This window comes from Camelus ferus, chromosome 5, assembly GCF_009834535.1.
Source record: "Camelus ferus isolate YT-003-E chromosome 5, BCGSAC_Cfer_1.0, whole genome shotgun sequence".
Lineage (NCBI taxonomy): Eukaryota > Metazoa > Chordata > Mammalia > Artiodactyla > Camelidae > Camelus > Camelus ferus.
Window position 1 is genome coordinate 86,524,870 of NC_045700.1, and position 18,643 is coordinate 86,543,512.

At 34.9% G+C, this 18,643-nt stretch overlaps 1 long non-coding RNA gene and 1 other non-coding gene across 2 annotated transcripts; one reads left to right on the top strand and one right to left on the bottom strand.

The window, feature by feature from the left end:
• Positions 1-3,342: 3,342 nt before the first annotated feature.
• Positions 3,343-3,447, bottom strand: LOC116663946. Its single transcript, XR_004320300.1, has one exon. It is a non-coding gene; the product is annotated as a U6 spliceosomal RNA (small nuclear RNA).
• Positions 3,448-4,799: 1,352 nt separating this feature from the next.
• Positions 4,800-18,083, top strand: LOC116663885. The gene is made up of 3 exons (XR_004320246.1): positions 4,800-4,949; positions 17,247-17,251; positions 18,071-18,083. It is a non-coding gene; the product is annotated as an uncharacterized LOC116663885 (long non-coding RNA).
• Positions 18,084-18,643: the final 560 nt, after the last annotated feature.

The following is an 18,643-nucleotide window of genomic DNA, read 5'->3' on the forward strand; positions in this document are numbered from 1 at the left end:
AAAACTGAAACCCACTTGTCATGATATGACCCAGGCTAAGCAGGTCATCCTGTCCCTTGCATTTCCACATGTTCTCCTTGTGCTACTTTGTGACCCGATATTCATATTAGCCTGACAGCATCTGCACATTCATTTTAGGAATGGATGACTAGAGTTATGAATCGGTTTCTATGCCATATTTCTTCCCCCTGGCCTCGATCTCTGTAGACTGAATTGCTTCCAGTCCAGTAAGAACCGTACAGTGAATCTTCAGACAGAGGGTATGATTTCCTTGGAGCACAGGTATTCTGCAAGAAAGCAAGCTCGTCTCCATTTTAAGCATAGATATCATTTTGCTCCAGAATAACTCAAGGCAATTTCTTATGTTTTTTTTTTCCCCAGGCATCCCTCTCTTTACATCCCAAGTAGCATTTCCAGTGGGAATTGCAGATCCCCTACCTTGCAGCCAAAGAGTAGTTCTTTATTTAGATGGATAAGATTTTCTGAAAAGTTACGGGTTATAGAAGACTGAAGAACAAGCAAAGATCATCTGGCTGATGCGAGAATGAATAGCATTCATTCCAAGTTTAAGCCCTTTGTCTCACGCTTTTATTACCCTTGTAATTAAAATAATAAGAAGAAAAGAAATCTCCACAAAGATTTTGTCAGAGTTTGTTAGCAAGTTGATGAAGCCAAGTTCGTCTATGCTTCTATGTGCTTTAATGTAAAATTTAACTTACGTATCTAAAGAATATCATTATATTTTATATTAAGCATGACAATATGAAATTTTGCAAACTTAAAGCACAATAAGTGTAATCCTGGCAAGGGCCAAAATTTATTATTGCCAAATACTTTCCACTCTCACCTCATTTCTTCTTACTTGAAATTTGTACAAATGCTTTCCCTCTAAAGGGCAGGGGTTTTTCTGCTCAGAGGTGAGGTAACTTTCTAAAAAGATAATTTGAAGTTTTCTGAGCCACTTTTCAGTCATAAGCATGAAAGGCAATAATCCCTATTGAACTTTTAAAATGTCAAAATTCTTGAACTTTAAACACAAAGATCCATGGAATGAGAATTAATTTATTTTTCAGGTAAATTTTTAAAAATTTTAAGAATGGTTTAAAATTATATTAGAATGTTAGATATAGTCATGATAATTGAGTAATTTTAAACAGTTAATAGAGATCGACATACACATATATTTAGAAAAATAATCTGTGTGAAACAGATATTTTAGTAGATCAAAATTTTGATACAGTTAACAATAAAAAATATTAACTCAGACTAGTAGCTTTCATTAAATTATTTTATACTTGTGCAGAGCTTTACAAGTCAAATCATTTTACAAACTTTATCCTGAAATCAGAAATCTCCTATTTCACTTCTATTCTGTATACCGCCCTCCAGAAGTAACTACTGACAATTCTTAAGCAGTTTACTCTTTTATCCAATTCCATAATTCTAAATAATAAGAATTTTCCTTTACCTCTTGATTTGTAATTCTTAGACATCATCTAATAACATTCTATTGGAAAACAAAAAATCATTCTCTATCCCCCAAGCTCTGCATCCCTTAGTTACATCCTCCAATGCAATTATATCATACTTCCATTATGATCAGTTTAAGCATGATTTATGTTGTTTTTCCTGCAGCTAATAATTGTATCTTTTTTATTTGCTTTCATGACTTTCTGTCATTATCATTAAAGCTTTCCAAATTCTCCAAGTATGTTAAAAAGACTCTTGAAAAATCTTTGTCACATGGTCAAGCGCGGCAGGCAGCCAACAGTGCAACTGTTTCTTTTTCCCTTGCAGCTTCTTCCTTGAGTCCTCTGTCCCTGTCCAATCTAGAAGTTGTGCTCTCTGCCTGTTTCTCAGTTACTGTCCTGTGGCTTCACTCATTCTGGATCTCTGTATGTCTGGTGTCTTCCCCTTTCTTGCTTTTCCTCGCTGTTTTGGTGGCATACACCCTGTGATGCAGAGCCATGCTCAGTGCCATGCTCCACAAACCACTTCCGATCCAGAGATTATCATCCATCCTTTGCGATGAGATAAGAACAAGAATCACTAGTAAGCATTTAAAAGCTTTTATAATAACTTGAAATCATTACTCCATTCACATATTTAATCCGGCTGTAGACCTGTTCAGATATTAGTAAACAAAATAGCAAGGCACCGTAGAGACAGGTGCAGTAAGATTATGTCACACTGGGTGATATTTTAGAAGTAGTCAATAGTAACCCAAAAGTGCATACAATTCTGAAAAAAATATGAGCATTAATTTTAAATTGGTACTTTACAATAGTTCTCATTTTAGTAAGTCTTTTCTAAATACACAGCTTATCATTTAAATAAGGGTGGTAAACTTCACATTATTGTCAGTGGTGAAATACTGAAGATGAAATCAGCTTCACTGGATTTCTTGTTGAGAAGAGCCACGACTTTTCTGAATGCGGCAGTGGAAGTCATCCAAGAGATGAGAGGGAAGGAATTCTGAAGAAATTGAAGACCAAAAGAGCTCATGCTCATTTGCTTACGAATCTGTATTGAGTTTGTTCCTTTTAAGTAAATAACTGATGGTGATATGGAGAACCACGTGGTGCTCTGTGCACAGATGTACTGCTAATGAAGTAATAAAGTGCTCAAAAATTAAGCATCGTTTACACACAAATATATAAAGAGAGAAATATATATATATGTATGAAACTAAATGTTGTGTTAAGAAGGTAAAGACACTAGATCAAGGACCACTTTACAACTGCACCACAGAGAAACACATTCAGGAACTGGGACATCCATAGCACAAAAGCCCAACCCAGAACAAATCAATTAGCAAGTATTTTTTTATTGCAAGTTGACACATACTGATAGATTGCTAATGTGGGAATTCTTTCAGAATACGTGAAATTTAGTTACGATGGTGCTATAAGGGAAGGCTTTTTATTTCAAAAAATGCACCTAGGTCTGGACTCTAGAATACAAATTATGAGATATTTCATTGTCTATTAATATGTGTATCAGTGATACAGCTTTTTTTTGTTTAAATTCTTTATTTTATGTACACAGCTGATTTACAATGTTGTATTAGTTTCTGGTGTACAGCAAAATGATTCAGTTATACATACACATATATACATTATTTTTCATATTCTTTTAAATTATGGTTTATTACAGGATATTGAATATAGTTCCCTGTGCTATACAGTAGGACCCTGTTTTTTTTTCATTGAAGTACAGTCAGTTTACAATGTTGTGTCAATTTCTGGTGTACGACATAATGTTTCAGTCATACATATTCATGTATTTGTTTTCATATTTTTTTTCCATTATAGGTTGCTATAAGATATTGAATATAGTTCCAAAAATATGGAATGCTTCACAAATTTGTGTGTCATCCTTGTGTAGGGGGCCATGCTAATCTCTGCATCATTCCAGTTTTAGCATACGGGCTGCCGCAGCGAGCACTGTTTATCTATTTCAAATACTGTAGTTTATATCAGCTAATCCTAAACTCCTATTTTATCCCTCACCCACCACTTTTCCCCTTTGGTAACCATAAGTTTGTTTTCTATGTCTGTGTCTGTTTCCGTTTCATAAGTAAGTTCATTGTGTCGTATTTTAGATTCCACCTATAAGTGATGTCATATGGTATTTATCTTTCTCTGTCTAACTTCACTTAACAAGATCATTTCTCGGTCCATCCATTTGCTGTAAATGTCATTATTTTATTCTTTTTATGGCTGAGTAGTGTCCCATCGTATATATCTATACCACATCTTCTTTAGCCATTCATCTGTTGACGGACATTCAGGTTGCTTCCATGTCTTGGCAATTGTAAATAGTGCGGCTATAGACATTGGGGTGCATGTTATCTTTTCCATTTAGCGTTTTCAACTATTCTGGATTTGTGCCTAGGAATGGGATTGCTGAATCATATGGTAACTCTATTTTTAATTTTTAAGGAAACTTCATACTGTTCTTCATTTCTGCATAGTGACAACACCCATTTACATTCCCACCAGCAGTGTAGGACGGTTCCCTTTTCTCCACATCCACTTCAGCATTTGTTCTTTGTAGACATTTTTATGATGACCATTCTGACTGTTGAGAGGTAATACCTCATTGTCATTTTGATTTGCATTGCTGTAATAATTAGTGACATTGAGCATCTTTTCATGTGCCTATTGGCCATTTGTATACCTTCTTTAGAGAAGTGTCTATTTAGGTCTTCTAACCAGTTTTGGATTGGGTTGTTTGCTTTGTTGTTAAGCCATATGAGCTGTTTATATATTCTAAACTACTTAGGAATAAATCTGACCAAGGATGTGAAAGACTGATACATGGAGAACTACAAAACATTGATTAAGGAAATTAGAGATGACTTAAAGAAATGGAAAGATATCCCATGCTCTTGGATTGGAATAATTAATATTGTTAAAATGGCATACTTCCCAAGGCAATCCACAGATTTAATGTGATCCCCACCAAATTACCTATGACATTTTCCCCAGGACTAGAACAAATAATCCTAAAATTCATATGGAATCACAAAAGACCCAGAATTGCCAAAGCAATACTGAAGAAAAAGAACGAAGCTGGAGGAATAACCCTCCCAGACTTCAGGCAATAATACAGAGCTAAAGTAATCAAAACAGCATGGTATAGGCATAAAAACAGACAAATGGATCAATGGAACTGAATAGAGAGTCCAGAAATAAGCCCACAGACCTACGGTCAATTAATATTTGACAGAGGAGGCAAGAACATACAATGGAGAACAGACAGTCTCTTCAGCAAGTGGTGTTGGGAAAGCTGGGCAACTGCATGTAAATCAGTGAAGTTAGAACACTCTTTCACACCATACACAAAAATAAACTCAAAATGGCTTAAAGGCTTAAGTATAAGACAAAACACAGTGAATCTCCTAGAAGCAAACATAGGCAAAACGTTCTCTGACATAAATCTTAGTGGTGGTCTCCTAGGGCAGTCTACCCAGGCAACAGAAATAAACACAAAAATTAACAAATGGGACCTAATTAAACTTGTAAGCTTTTGCACAGCAAAGGAAAGTGTAACTGAAACAAAATGACAACCTACAGAATGGTAGAAAATATTTGTAAACAAAGGTTTAATTTCCAGAATATAGATGTGTTTTTGATATTTGTGGGAGGAGATGAGAGCCATGTCCTTCTATTCCCTGCCATCTTGATCTGAGCTCAACACAGCATTCTTTATCAAGAAATTTTTACTGCCAAAAAAATGTCAGCTAGGTTATATGGTATGAATCATGCAAAGATTAATGTATTAAATTTTAACTGATTGAACTAATTATGGGGATAATAAAGACAACTGATTGCAAGCAGCTTCTTTCCATGCTGAGGTACAATGGTTTTCAAGGGAAAAAGCTCTGTTTAGACTACTGACCTCATGACTTTTTGAAAAATAATAAAATAGATTAGGTCTCAAATTTTAATGATAAACTGAACAATCAGACTTCCTTATTTATTTGCTCTCATTAGTACTTTTAATTACCTTAATACTCTCATGTGAGGGAGGAATGTAAGACACTTTATAATGGCAGATCAGCTTAGAGAATTTTTGCAGATTGTTAAAACATATTTTATAATTTAGCATAGTTATCAGTGAAGTAGAAGATAATCTTGAAATTGCACATTTGGGAAAAGTTATCACTGAACACCTTTGTTCATAAATTTGATAAAACAACTTTTTATTTTTATTATATATATATTTATATACTCAATAGAATATTCAAGGATTCAGAATCCTTTTCTTTCACTGAAAAATAATTTAAACTTAAGACTTCACATGATAGATTGTTGGAACTAGCAACTGGTAAAAAATAGGAGATGAATGTTGAAAATATAGCATCGTGTGCTTTGTTCTAAATAAACGATGTAACTGAATATCCTTAGTATGCCCAATTTGCTTTGAAATCTCTTCTTCCCTTTCTGTCAGATATTTTGGGAGACTAGTTTCACTCCAATAAGTGTAATTAAAACAAAACATAGAAATATTTTAGGTATACATTATACCCTGGGATACTGTTGCCATTAGTCCAACTTAGTATGGATAGATTAACAAGCAAAAAATGAGCACATTTGTGGAATTAAAAACATTAAATTTGGAAAAAAAACTTGGGTGGTTAAACTATACATGTATGTGTCTAAAACAAGGAATGACTATTTTTTTAAGCTACAAATGTGGAACAACTAAAATTTTCTAGTTTAATGAAGACTACCAATTTAATTTATATATATATATATATATACACACATTCATTTGTAATGATAAATATGTATAGATTTTATAATCCTTAGGTTTGTTCAGATCATATTTATTAATATGAAATTTAATGTCTGTTGAATCAAATAATAAGATTTGAGCTGTATTTTATTGTTTCTAATAATTCATTTTTAATTATATTTCACAAAATAATGTTGCATGTGAGGCAGTGCTGTAATAATTTTGAAGAAAGGGAAAAAGTGTTCATAATTTTGCAGGATAGAGGGATGGCAGGGGAGAAGTCACATGGGACTGATGAAATTTTGGAGACTTTGCAAGTCTGAATATCTCTATTCTATCCTCATGCCTTCTTGATAGTTTGTCTAGGTACAGAATTCAAGGAGGAAATAATTCTCCTTCAAGATTTTGAAGTGACTGCTTTATTGATTTATTTAATCTTTTTATTTTTAGCGCTGGTCTTAAGAAATCTAAAGATTGTCTGATTCTGAGCTTATATATATGCCCTTGGTTCATCCTTTCCTTCTTTCTTTCTTACTTTGTAAATCTTTAGAATCTTCTCTGTCATTGGCATTCTGAAATGTCACAGTGATGTGCACTGATGTGGGCTCTTTTCCATTCACTGTGCAAGAAAGTCAATGGATCTTTTCAATCTGGAAATGCATGTTCCTTATTTACAGTTTTTATTTGCCTGTTTGAATATTTTTCATTGCAAACTCTCTCTCTCTCTTTCTATATATGTGTGTGTGTGTGTGTGTGTGTGTGTGTGTGTGTGTGTGTGTGTGTGTGTGTGTGTATAGACATTCTTTGGCTATTTAGTTATTTAAAAGTTAAAGACTTTTAAAAAAGATAATTAGATTTCTTTTTTTTTTTTTAAATCTCAGCACACTAGGAACACAGTGGAACTTCCTAAATCTGATAAAGGATATCTATTAAAAATCTAAGCAAATACAGCACTCATTAATCAAGTATTGCAAATATCCCCCTTGATATTGAGAATGAAACAAGGACATTCATTGCCACTACCTCTACTGAAAACAGACTACCAGTTCTAGGCAGTGCAGAAAGGCAAGCCTTAGAAACAAAAGTCGTAAGAATTAGGAATAAAGAAATTTAAACTATGATTATTAACATATAACATAGATGTGTACATTAAAAAGTCCAAAGAATCGCCAAACTAAAATTAATAAGTAAATCTACCAAGGTACTGGATGCAAGGTCAATGTGAAAAACAAACAAACAAAACCCTCCATCTATCTCTACATACCAGCTGCAAAAAAAGTAAAATTTAAAATAAAAATCATATTTAACAAAGAATTCTTTAAAAATAATGCATAGGAATAAATCTAAGGAAAGATATATAAGATCTCCTCACTGGAAGCAATAAGACATTAGTCTGAGTAATTAAAGTAATTAAAATATATTTAGGGATTGGTAAATTGAATATTGTCAAGGGCCACATCTAGCTAAGGCAATCTGAAAAAAGAACAAATCTACTACAATATCAGATGTCAAGGATCATTTAAAATCAATAGTAATGAAGATAATGTGGCATCAGTATGGGTATATACAAACAAATGGGAAAAAACAGAATCCCGAGACAGATTGGTAGACATATATCATCGATCACTAAAAAGGTGGCAATGCGGAACAGCGTGGGGGGAGGGTGGCACTGATTAAAAATGGTGATGGGCTAATTAAATATCCCTATGGGAAAAAATAAATAAATCTTTGCCTTGTACATCACACCAATTATCAAAAAGGGAATTACAGATTTTTTTTGTCAAAACATAATAAAAGCATAAATGGGAAGTCCTAAAATCAACTGAATTTTACAGAGTTGACAGCATGAAATTTACTTTCACCTATTATCATTTTATTTGTTTTTGTGAAATTCCTATAAGGTATATAATGGTAGACTTCATTATCTCCATTCTGCAAATGAGAAAACTGAATATTAAGGAAGTGAAGTCATTTTCTGACAATTATGCAATCATTAAACGAATGAAGAAGTTTGTCATCCAGTCCAATGCCAAAAAGATTAGAGAAAATGGAAAAAGCAGCAGGTTCAAGTAATTTGTCATAGTTTATACCCTGTGCTTCAATTTCCTCTTCTGCAATAGGTTAGCAGAGTTATCACAAAAAAATAAATGATATGATTAGTGTGGAAAAGGTAGGCACTCAGTAAATATCAACGTCTCTTCTTGACCTATCCCGAATTCCCCTGGCCAGCCAGGAGTGAAGATTAGGACTGGAATGAATGTTTCTAGCCCAGTGCAATGTTCTCTGATAAACAGTACTGATAAGGCTCAAGCAACTGTCTTTAGTGGAACTGGTCACCTGTGCAATGTGAAACTTGTCACTTACCCAATAGCAAAATGGAAAGTTGTTAGAAGGTGACAGGATATTTTATAGAACCAAATGTTCCAGTTTTCAACAATTTTCACAAAGTGTTTTCTTTGTGTGTCTTCATTTCCTTCTATGAGAGTGATTTTTTTTTTTTTTTCCTGTGTCCTCTGTCATTCTTGCTCTGGCTTAGATTCCTGAGCCTTTCAGCTTCCCTTCCTGACCTCCAAGTGACAGCATCATCATTGTTCCTGAGACTGTGATTAGGACTCGTGACGGCTGCATGACAAAACTTCCCAGGGGACAGACGCTCACTTGTTCCAGAACATTTGTTTTACTTCAGTGAACACGACTCAGAATGACTTCAGAACAGAGCTGATCATTACCTGGAAGTGTTGGGATTTTTTTTAAAACAGGAAAAAGGGAAGCTCTTTTCCTTTAAATAATCAATTAATTAATCATTTAAACTTAATGCATGAAAATCTTCTGTTATAGATAAGTCAAGGGCATCTGCTGGAAATGTAGTGATCATAAAATCACAAAGTTTAAAAACTGGGAATGACTTTAAGAAATCTCTAGTTCAAGATTGCAAACTCCAATGCCCAGGGAGTCAAACAAGTAACGTTGAGTGAAGCTATGACACCCACAGCCTCCTCGGGCAGGTAGCGACGCCCATTAGTGGCATACAAAATACCCAGTGTAGCCTTATTCCTTGTTAACAGAAATCCTATTTGTTCAGAATGATGTTTGCCCAGTGAGAATACTCATCTTTGTAGAAACCCTTGTAGCCCACGGTATTCAGGTGACGCAGATATAACTACAAGATACAAGCAGAAATCTACAGAGCAAAACCACTCGGAAAACTGTGGTTTTTTCCCCAGACAGGAAGGAGGACCCCAGCAGGCACAAGATTTTTATCATTCGCCTTTCTTTCTCTCTAGAACATTGACAGAATAACGCTTGGAAATAGAGCAGCCATCTTGTGGCCATGGAAACAAAAGCCATACACAAAAGATGGTGGTGTAGGAACAAACTTGGTCAACAAATATATTTTGAGAATTTATCCCGTGGCAAGCGCTGAGGAGAAGCAGGGCTTTATTCTCGTGGGCGTTAAATTCTAAGGGGGAGTGGGAAACAGATAGTAAGGATGGCAGGTACTAGTAAGTTCTATGGAGAAAAAGGTAAGAGGGTCGAAAGTGATGCGAGTCTGACATTAATTTAGACCAGGTAGCTGGCCAGTCTCTCTGGTAGAGCGACATTTGAATCATAGACTCTTAGGAGAGGCAACTGGAAGATTCACAGGGCTGTATGGTTGTCAACTCTAAGGAAAAAAAGGGGTCAATACTCCCCACCCTGGAGAAACCCTGAACAAAATACCTTCTGCTTATGTATTGAGTCGTATTGTGTACGAGTGTATTAAAGATTCTAAGTAATCCTGAGATAAATAAACATACTTAACTTTGCCTAATCCAGATTCATTTGACTTGGAACCTTTTGTTGGAGTTTGTCCTATCAATCACCTCTGGAAAAGTCCCAAGTCGTAGTCTTGGGAAATGCTGGCTATAACTGCCCCAGGGTGGAAGCAATTAGCTATTGCTGAGACCCCTAGAGAGTTCACTGAAACTGACCCGTTTGTTTTTCTATGTTCTCATAAATAAACATTTTTATTCAAACAAAGTTGAGTCCCAGATCATGGTGTTCTGTTATTTTGCAAGCAAAAGTAAGCAAACAAAGAAGAAAAAAAAATTATAAACAAGGGCTAAGGGTTCCCACAGTAAAAGTAAGAACTGTAGGAAATTTACCATGGTAATAAAAAAGGAAAAAAAAGTCACACAAATCTGACTTTCAGGGAGAGTAATGATCTTCCCTATTTGTCACCAAATACCCTAGTTCCTTTTCCCACCCTGCATTTCTCTACTGTTGCATGTTTCAGTTTCAAGGGGTTTTTGTTGTCTTTGCCTTTCTCGTCGATGGAATCTCCTTCAACTCTCAATCTTAAAATCCTCAAAGTGTAGTGTGGGACACGGCTCATGTTAGGTGCTGGTTTAGTAAACAAGTTCATTTCGTAGGAATATTCCGTTATTGTGCTCACTTACTTCCCATCTGAGCTCATTGTTTAAAGCTCGTCCAGGAGGTAGACTCATTGAAAACTTTGCATCTTCTTACTGTATTTCTCAATATTGTTTCCTTCCCCTGCCATCCAAGCAGCTTCAGAGTTTCCACACAATATGAGTATGAGTACACTATATCTCTTTGGTCAAAAACCGTTTTAACATGCTAACAGTCATCTGAGCAGTACAACAAGATGGATAAACAAGTTGATTTCTTAGGAGTCCTTTGCCAGCTAGTCCATCTAAAGTTCATCTATGATGATGCTTTAGAACTCAGGGAAGATTTTTAAAATAACAATAACTGGATTCCTCCCCAAGCCAATTAATTCACTTTTTTGTGTGTATGAATCAGCTGTGGGCTTTTTTTTCCTCCCCAACTGATTTTAACATGTCAGTACGGGGAACAATTTCATATTGATCAAAGTCATTGAAAGCTCAGGGACCTTCTTGGTACAAGAAGCAAAGTGAAGAGGGCATATTGGCAGGAGAACATCCAACATCATGTACAAATGAACATACCCCAGATAGAAGGATGTGTTACCCTGGCCTCAGTAAATTTACATCCAGCCATAGTGCCATCTTTATTCAAGAGACCTTTCAGTACCAGTCAGCTCACACAAAAATGCTTTAATCCTTTCACAAAAAAAAAGTCCCAAGATCCTCAGGAATCTAAAATACCAATGTGTCATTCATGCACTATATTAAAGACAAGATTTGAAGGATGTGGGCATGATGGTGTACTTACAGTGCTGCTCCAAAAATCATCTAAAACTCTTTGTGTCCTACAGACAAGAAAAAGAATAACGAGGATCTATGTGTGCCTTATTTCAGTTTGAAAGTGGAATGTTGGATTCTGCTGACTCAAAATCCACAAGCTTGCATCCAGATCCCAGCAGCTACAAACTGTAGCTCAGCTGACAGTCCTTGCCAGTCATCTGTTTTCACCTACCCAATATCGCTGTTGCATTTTGCCCTTTGTGTAATCACACTTCACTGATGCATCATATCAGCAGTTTAGATTTGTTCCATTACTGATAGCGTTTCCTTTGATCACTTGAATCAAGTGGTACCTTCTAGGCTTCTCTTTGGTATGAGAACCTGTTCAGGACATAAACAAAAAAATGGGGACAATTAAAATTTCACCAAGCAAGTATATTTTTGTTTACATAAAGCACTTTAATTTTGGTAGTACCTTAACTAAAAATAATATCAATGACATTATGCCTGTATCAAAATAGTAATGAAGGGCCTCGCTCAGTGTATATTCATTCATTATTGACATCTGAGATTCCTAGTGGAACAGTAGAGAGACCTTGCTGCCAATGGTTGCAGTGATGATAATGGCGGCTATCAAGGGGGCAAGGAATTGGAATGGAATACTTGAGAGTGGTCTTCTAGGTCCACTGGCAATGCTTCTGCTTGCAGTTCCACAACTTCAATTTGAAATGGTGGCTTTAGGAGACTTATGACCTGTCAAGCGTCTATTTTGGTCACAGTAGGTGTCAGATGTCACTAAAGATAACTTGCTCGTGGCTTGACAGTTAAGCATTGTGCTAAACATTCTCTGAATTGTCTCTTCACACTTCTTTTTAGGTTGTAACAGTTTATGCCTCATGTGAAGGTAAATTACAGCCTGCTTATGCATATATACTGAATATTATTAATCAGCACTACACCTGATTTATTTAGAAAGCCTCATTATGCTGCAATATGCGCTTCAAAATGCTGGCGGCTTGCCTGTGAGTGCGGCAGGTCTCTGTCTTCCTGAGGTTTGTCCTCTGGGCCCCCTTGGAAGCTGCTTTCTCTCACTCAGCATCAGCAGCAAAATTCTGTTTGATGTAGCACTAAAAGGGAGAAAAGGAAGGTATTACAGAGGTTAACTCATGTCTGTACATTATTATGTATCAAATTATTATTGATTTTTTTTCTTTTTGGATTTTCACATTCCATGCCATTCTATAAAAGACAAAAGCTTTGTAATGCTATTTCATGGCCTTAAATAGGCTTCAGAGCTTCAGGGCATTTTAAAAATATCATGAATTTAAGGCAGATTGGAAAAAAACAACAGATCATATTATATTAAATACATAAATATATACCAAATATATTATATTTTATATATATATGAAATTAAATTGATTTATGTCAAATAAAGATCATATTTCATAATAGAAAGAAAGCAGGCTAATAAAGTTATAGTCCCTTCACGTATTCTACACCAGAATAAATCTAAATGGATGGAAGATTTACATATGAAAATGAAACCCCCAGTTTATGAAGAGAAGTGTAAGTGAGTATAGGAATGAGGAAGGTCCTATTAGCATCACTGGCACGGGGGGAAGATCAATGAATCTGACTGCATCAAAATTACAATTTCTCTACAATGAAATGCATTGTAAGTCAAAGGACAATATGGGACAATATTTGCCATGTGTTTGAAAAAAAAAACTCTAATAAACTTAATATATAGATATATATTTTACAAATCAATTTGTAAAAGACTAAACTTAGATTGGAAAAAAAATGGCCTAAAAATACATGCAATCCACCCGGGAAAACACCAGTAGCCCATCAACACAAAGCAAAATTTTGAACTTGTTAGTATTTAAATATAAAACGTAAAGAACAAGATACTATTTTTAGCTCCTCAGGCTGCCAGTGATGAAAGAAAAGATAATATCCTAAGGTGGGTAAAGGTATGTATTTTCTAATTTGTCTCTAAATATGCCTTACTCATAGATGTTGCATTAAAATATTTAAAAATGATAAAACAATTGGTTGTGAAATGCATGGGTTTTTATTGGAAATGGGGACTAAAAAATCAACACATTTGACATTAAACAGTAGAGTTTGTCCATCCAAACTCTACTTTTTAATGTTGTATAGCACAGGGAAATATACACAAAATGTTATGATAACTCACAGAGAAAAAAATGTGACAATGAGTGTGCATATGTCCATGAATAACTGAAAAATTGTGCTGAACACTGGAATTTGACACAACATTGTAAAATGATTATAAATCAATAAAAAATGTTAAAAAAAAAAAAGTAGAGTTTGTTTGTGCCTACGTAACCTGTCCAATCATATCAAGAAAAATAGCTTGTTGGATACAATAGCAAGAACTGTACATTTTTCAATGAATATTGGTTGTGTGTAGACACAGGATAATGGGAATGAACTGGCTAATAATCATATCTCAGAAATGACCTTTTCAACACATACTCAGGGAATATCATGAGCATGCACAGCTCGATTTTAATTTCCTATTTCTTTACATTTATTCCAGTACCAAAATCTTCTGATTACTATGGCTTTTCAATGTATGTGAAGGTCCCCTTCAATATCTTCCTTCAGTACATCATAGATGTTTGCCTATGGTTAGGTATTTACTCTTCCAGATCAACCTCAGGATCATTTTATCATATTTTAGAAAGATTTTTATTAGGATTGAATTATGTTTATACATTTTTTGTTTATATATTTTTTTATTGAAGAATAGTCAGTTTACATTGTTGTGTCAATTTCTGGTATACAACATAATGCTTCAGTCATACATGAACATACACATATTCATTTTCGTAAAAAAAAATGAAGCTGGAGAAATAACCCTCCCAGATTTCAGACAATACCACAGAGCGACAGTCATCAAAACAGCATGGTATTGGTACAAAAACAGACATATGGATCAATGGAACAGAACAGAGAGCCCAGAAATAAACCCACAAACTCTTGGTCAATATTTATAATGACATCTTTGGAGAAACAACTCTCCTATTTAAATTCTTATTCTATGTGCTTCAATAAAATGTTTATAATTTTATTCATGAAGGTACCAGATATTCTTTGCTATTCTTAGGCATTTTATTTTTGTTCCTACTACATTTTAACTGATTATTGTCAAAATGGAATAAAAAGAGTTTTGTAAATTTAGTTTTAAATGGCTTCCTCCTCCCAATTGATTATCTTGTGGTCTGTATAATACAATCAAAAAATCAATTATTGACAGTTTTGCCTCCTTTCTTATCATCATTACACTTCTTTTGTTGTTGTTGTTTTCTCATGGGGGAATATGCTCTTGAAAGATAATGCTGGATGGTGATGATGATAGTGGTGATCATGTCTTGTTCTTTATTTAAATAGAATCCTTCCATGTGCTGCAAATTATTGGTTGAATTTGATTACATTCTTATCTTATTAAGAAAATACGCATAACCATTTCAAAAAAGGTTTTCAAAATGAAACATACCAACCAATGTCATGCAATTTTATCACATCTTTAATATCTATTGACTGAGTTGCCTCTTTTTTCTTTTTAATCTATTAATATAATGATGTAAGTAGCTAAATAAGATTTCCTAATAGTAAAACATTTTTGCATTCTTGAATGAACTTTACACAGTCATGTTTATGCTTTATAATATATTTTAATTGCTTCAGATGTTGATCACAGAATATATGTTCTTTGCATCGTTTTCCTTCCTACAGCACTGTTTAAATGCCCAGGGCATTGTACAGAATTCTTAAATGTTTTTTTGATGACACTGGTAATGAAACTATTGAGGCATTGAAAAATTTACCCTGATAAGACCCTAAATTGGCAGTAGCATCTTGTTCTATCAGCAAGTTCATCTAAGTCTTGGTTTATTCTTTTAATCTCTGACCCTACATTTCAAATGGAGTCTCCACGATACAAATTAATGTTCTATTTAAGATAATGAGAGATCTCCTGGATTGAGACGTACTATTCAATTGATACCGGTATGTTATTTCCTAATTATCTTGGTAGCTGCCAGCAATAAATTTAAAGGAGAACACATTGGTGCCAGTACTCAATACTGGCATACAAAAACATTTTTATAGACTACTCTGAATGATGAAGAAAAAAAAATTGGCAAACCACCAAAGCATTGTGTTCCAGAGCCAGGAATGTGAGTCTGGAATATTTCCATTATGGTTTTCACTTCAGAGTGATTTGTATAATTTGGAAAGCAGGCCATAAAACTCTATGTGGGGATAGGTTATCCAAGGTAACTCCTCTGTCAAATGAGAAACAATATTAACAATCTTAGACTCATAAGAGATCATGTGTTACAGGTTGTTAAAGCTAATAAGGGAAACAGAAGGTTGTTTCACATTTATGTATGTGTGCAGTACACATACATGTGTCTGTATATATGTGTGTATATTGTATATGTATAATAATAGCATATATTATTAAGTGGATACAAAGACACTTTATTTACTTATGCATAAGATACCCAAACATTAATATGCTAATAGTGTGGTGAAGAATGAATAACAACTCAGCCTTACCCGAAAACTTATTTTAATAGAAGCACTCATGATTTATATTTTGATACTGCTGTGGAAAAGCCTTGCTTGCAAAGATAGAATCAACAGAGCTTAAATGGGAGATGAGGTTTTAAATAAAGAAATTCACAACTGTGTCAATCCAGGACTGTCATCTGTCACCCTAGCTTCTCGGGACCCAACAGTTTGTTACTGAATGTTAGGTGTTCTTATTTATATAATTATGTGTCTTGGATGCACTCTGAAGGTTGAGGTAAGGTTAAAGTGTGCGGTGAAAGCTGTAAACAAGTCAAGTGAAAATAAGTGAGGGCTTCTGCTGAAGCTGCTTTAAGCGAAATTGTAAAGCAGGGTGAGTTTGTCTGTGTTCAGTATTTCTCTCCTCCTTTTGTGCCCTGCAACCTCTTCATTGGCATCACGACCCGCATTTCAGGTAGTTAAAGCCATGTCTAACCTCTTACTGCCTCATCAAAACCTTCTCCCAGATTCTTCATTTGGAAAATAAGATGGGATTCCATCTTAATGAAGCTACAGCCTACACAAGCAAATCAGGGCGAGATAACACTTTAAGGTGATATTAATCATGTTCACACTCTGCAGCAACCACAGTGGAACCTCTGCAAATTAAATGCATTGTTTTCTTGCAAAACAACAAGAAAGATGTTCTTGCAGTTTAATAGGACTTAAAACTCATAAATTAGAAAGATGTAACTCAAGTGGAGGAAACAGATGGTTAATCCAGCATGTAGACATGGTTCTGAGTAGGAAAGGGTGGAGAGAGATTGGGGAAGGGGGCCAGGAACTAGATCCTTCTGGAATCCTTCAGATCCCATTCCATATTGTTGACTTTACAAACCTATATTCAAGAGCTTGGATCTACAGGTTTGTTTATTTTCTTTTATTTTCACAAATGTGATAAAGATGTAGATCTCTGAAGAACAAAATGACAACCATAAATCAAGGTAAACCTTCAAAATTGATAGTAATTTTCTCCATCTTGTGCAGAAGCACTGTGGCAAGTGGTTAACGATTCCAAATATCCCAGAAATAAATGACCTATTTCAGAGCTAGAAAGGGAAGGCCAATACATTTTTGTTGCTTTATTCCACAGGGAAAGAGGACCAAATATTTTGTATTAGTTCTTTTTTGTGTGTTTTCATAAAAGAACAATTACACTATCCCAACATCTTTAAAATTTTATCACTTTGGGGAAAATTGAAAGACATAACACAAAAGGCAATGTCTTGAAATTATATCATTGAGATGTTCTAGCTCAAAAAAAAGAACAGTACTCAATCTTTTCTTCTCCTCAAGAAAAGTGGAAGCAAATGTTCTTACAACTGGAGAGTATTGGAAACTATTGATAAATGCGGAATGGAGTAGGGAGCCCTTATAAAGAGCCAGTGGTCTCAAACTAGTATGAGAGGAGAGCATGCTAAGAGGTTTAGCCACTTAAATAGGAACTGTGAGAATAGTTTGCAAAGGCTCCTTAAAACCAGCTTTAGAGAAATTTGATTAGCAGTCCAGTTGAATGATCAAGAGAACGAATCAGGACAAAGCTAAACATGAAGATGGTATAAAGTATAGAAAATCAACTTAAGAATTCCAAATCTTTCTGAATATAATTATTCCCCAAATAATACATTTGTTCATACATTGATATTTGGGGTTGTAACAGAAATAAATGTGTTGCTTCATTACACGAATTCCCATAGCATTCATCTTAATTCCCAGTCTGTCTTTCAACTCCATTTTCTATTTTCATCTTTATTCGACCAACCCGACACTTGTCTGGCTAGTCACTCCAAATGTATGTACACCACAAACATCTCTGATTGGTTTAAGAACAACGATCAGGAAGGAAGTCAATCCAGTTTTGGATCTCTGACTAAAAGGGTACGGGGCATTCTTCATTCAGGAGCTTTTAGGGATTTTAGCACAGATCTCAGCACAATTCCAACTGGCTGATTCCTGTGGATGGAATTCTTCAGGAAGGAGATTTGGAAATTCAAGAAAACTGTCACACTACCTAGTGCTCCCCCAAGGTCTTAAAGAAAAAGAAACCTTCATTTTGGAGTAATGGAAACCAAAAATAACCTCCCCTACATTCCGATTACTGAGTGTTAATGACTACATTTGGGAGGATATGATTGCTGTCACAACACGAATGTGCAAGAAGAGAGTGTGAGAAGAAACAGGAGCTGCCCTAAATAAGTAGGTAGAGGATGTTTCTGAAGGAAATTCTAGCCTAAGACCAACAGCGGTTTCTCAACATGTTAAATATGTGCTTAAACCCTGAGAAGGTTGAGAAATTGTCTCCAAATGGAGACTGTGGGGCAGAACAGAGAATGGAGCTGATTTTTTTTTTTTTTATGTTTCTTTTTCTCATCTCATTTTGTTTTGCATTATAATTGGGATTCTCCCTGTGCAACGCACACTCAAGGGAAATTTTCTCAGTCTGTATGTTTTGGATGTGATATTCTTAGAATTAATTCAGTCCGTAATACTAAGTGAGGGACTGTGCTTTGAAATGGAAGGAAACTTAAAAAGGTGAATCCCTTAAAGATAGAATTTATGATTCATCAAGAGACAGGGTCCACTTTCCTCTCTATTTTCTTCTTTGTGTTTCAAAA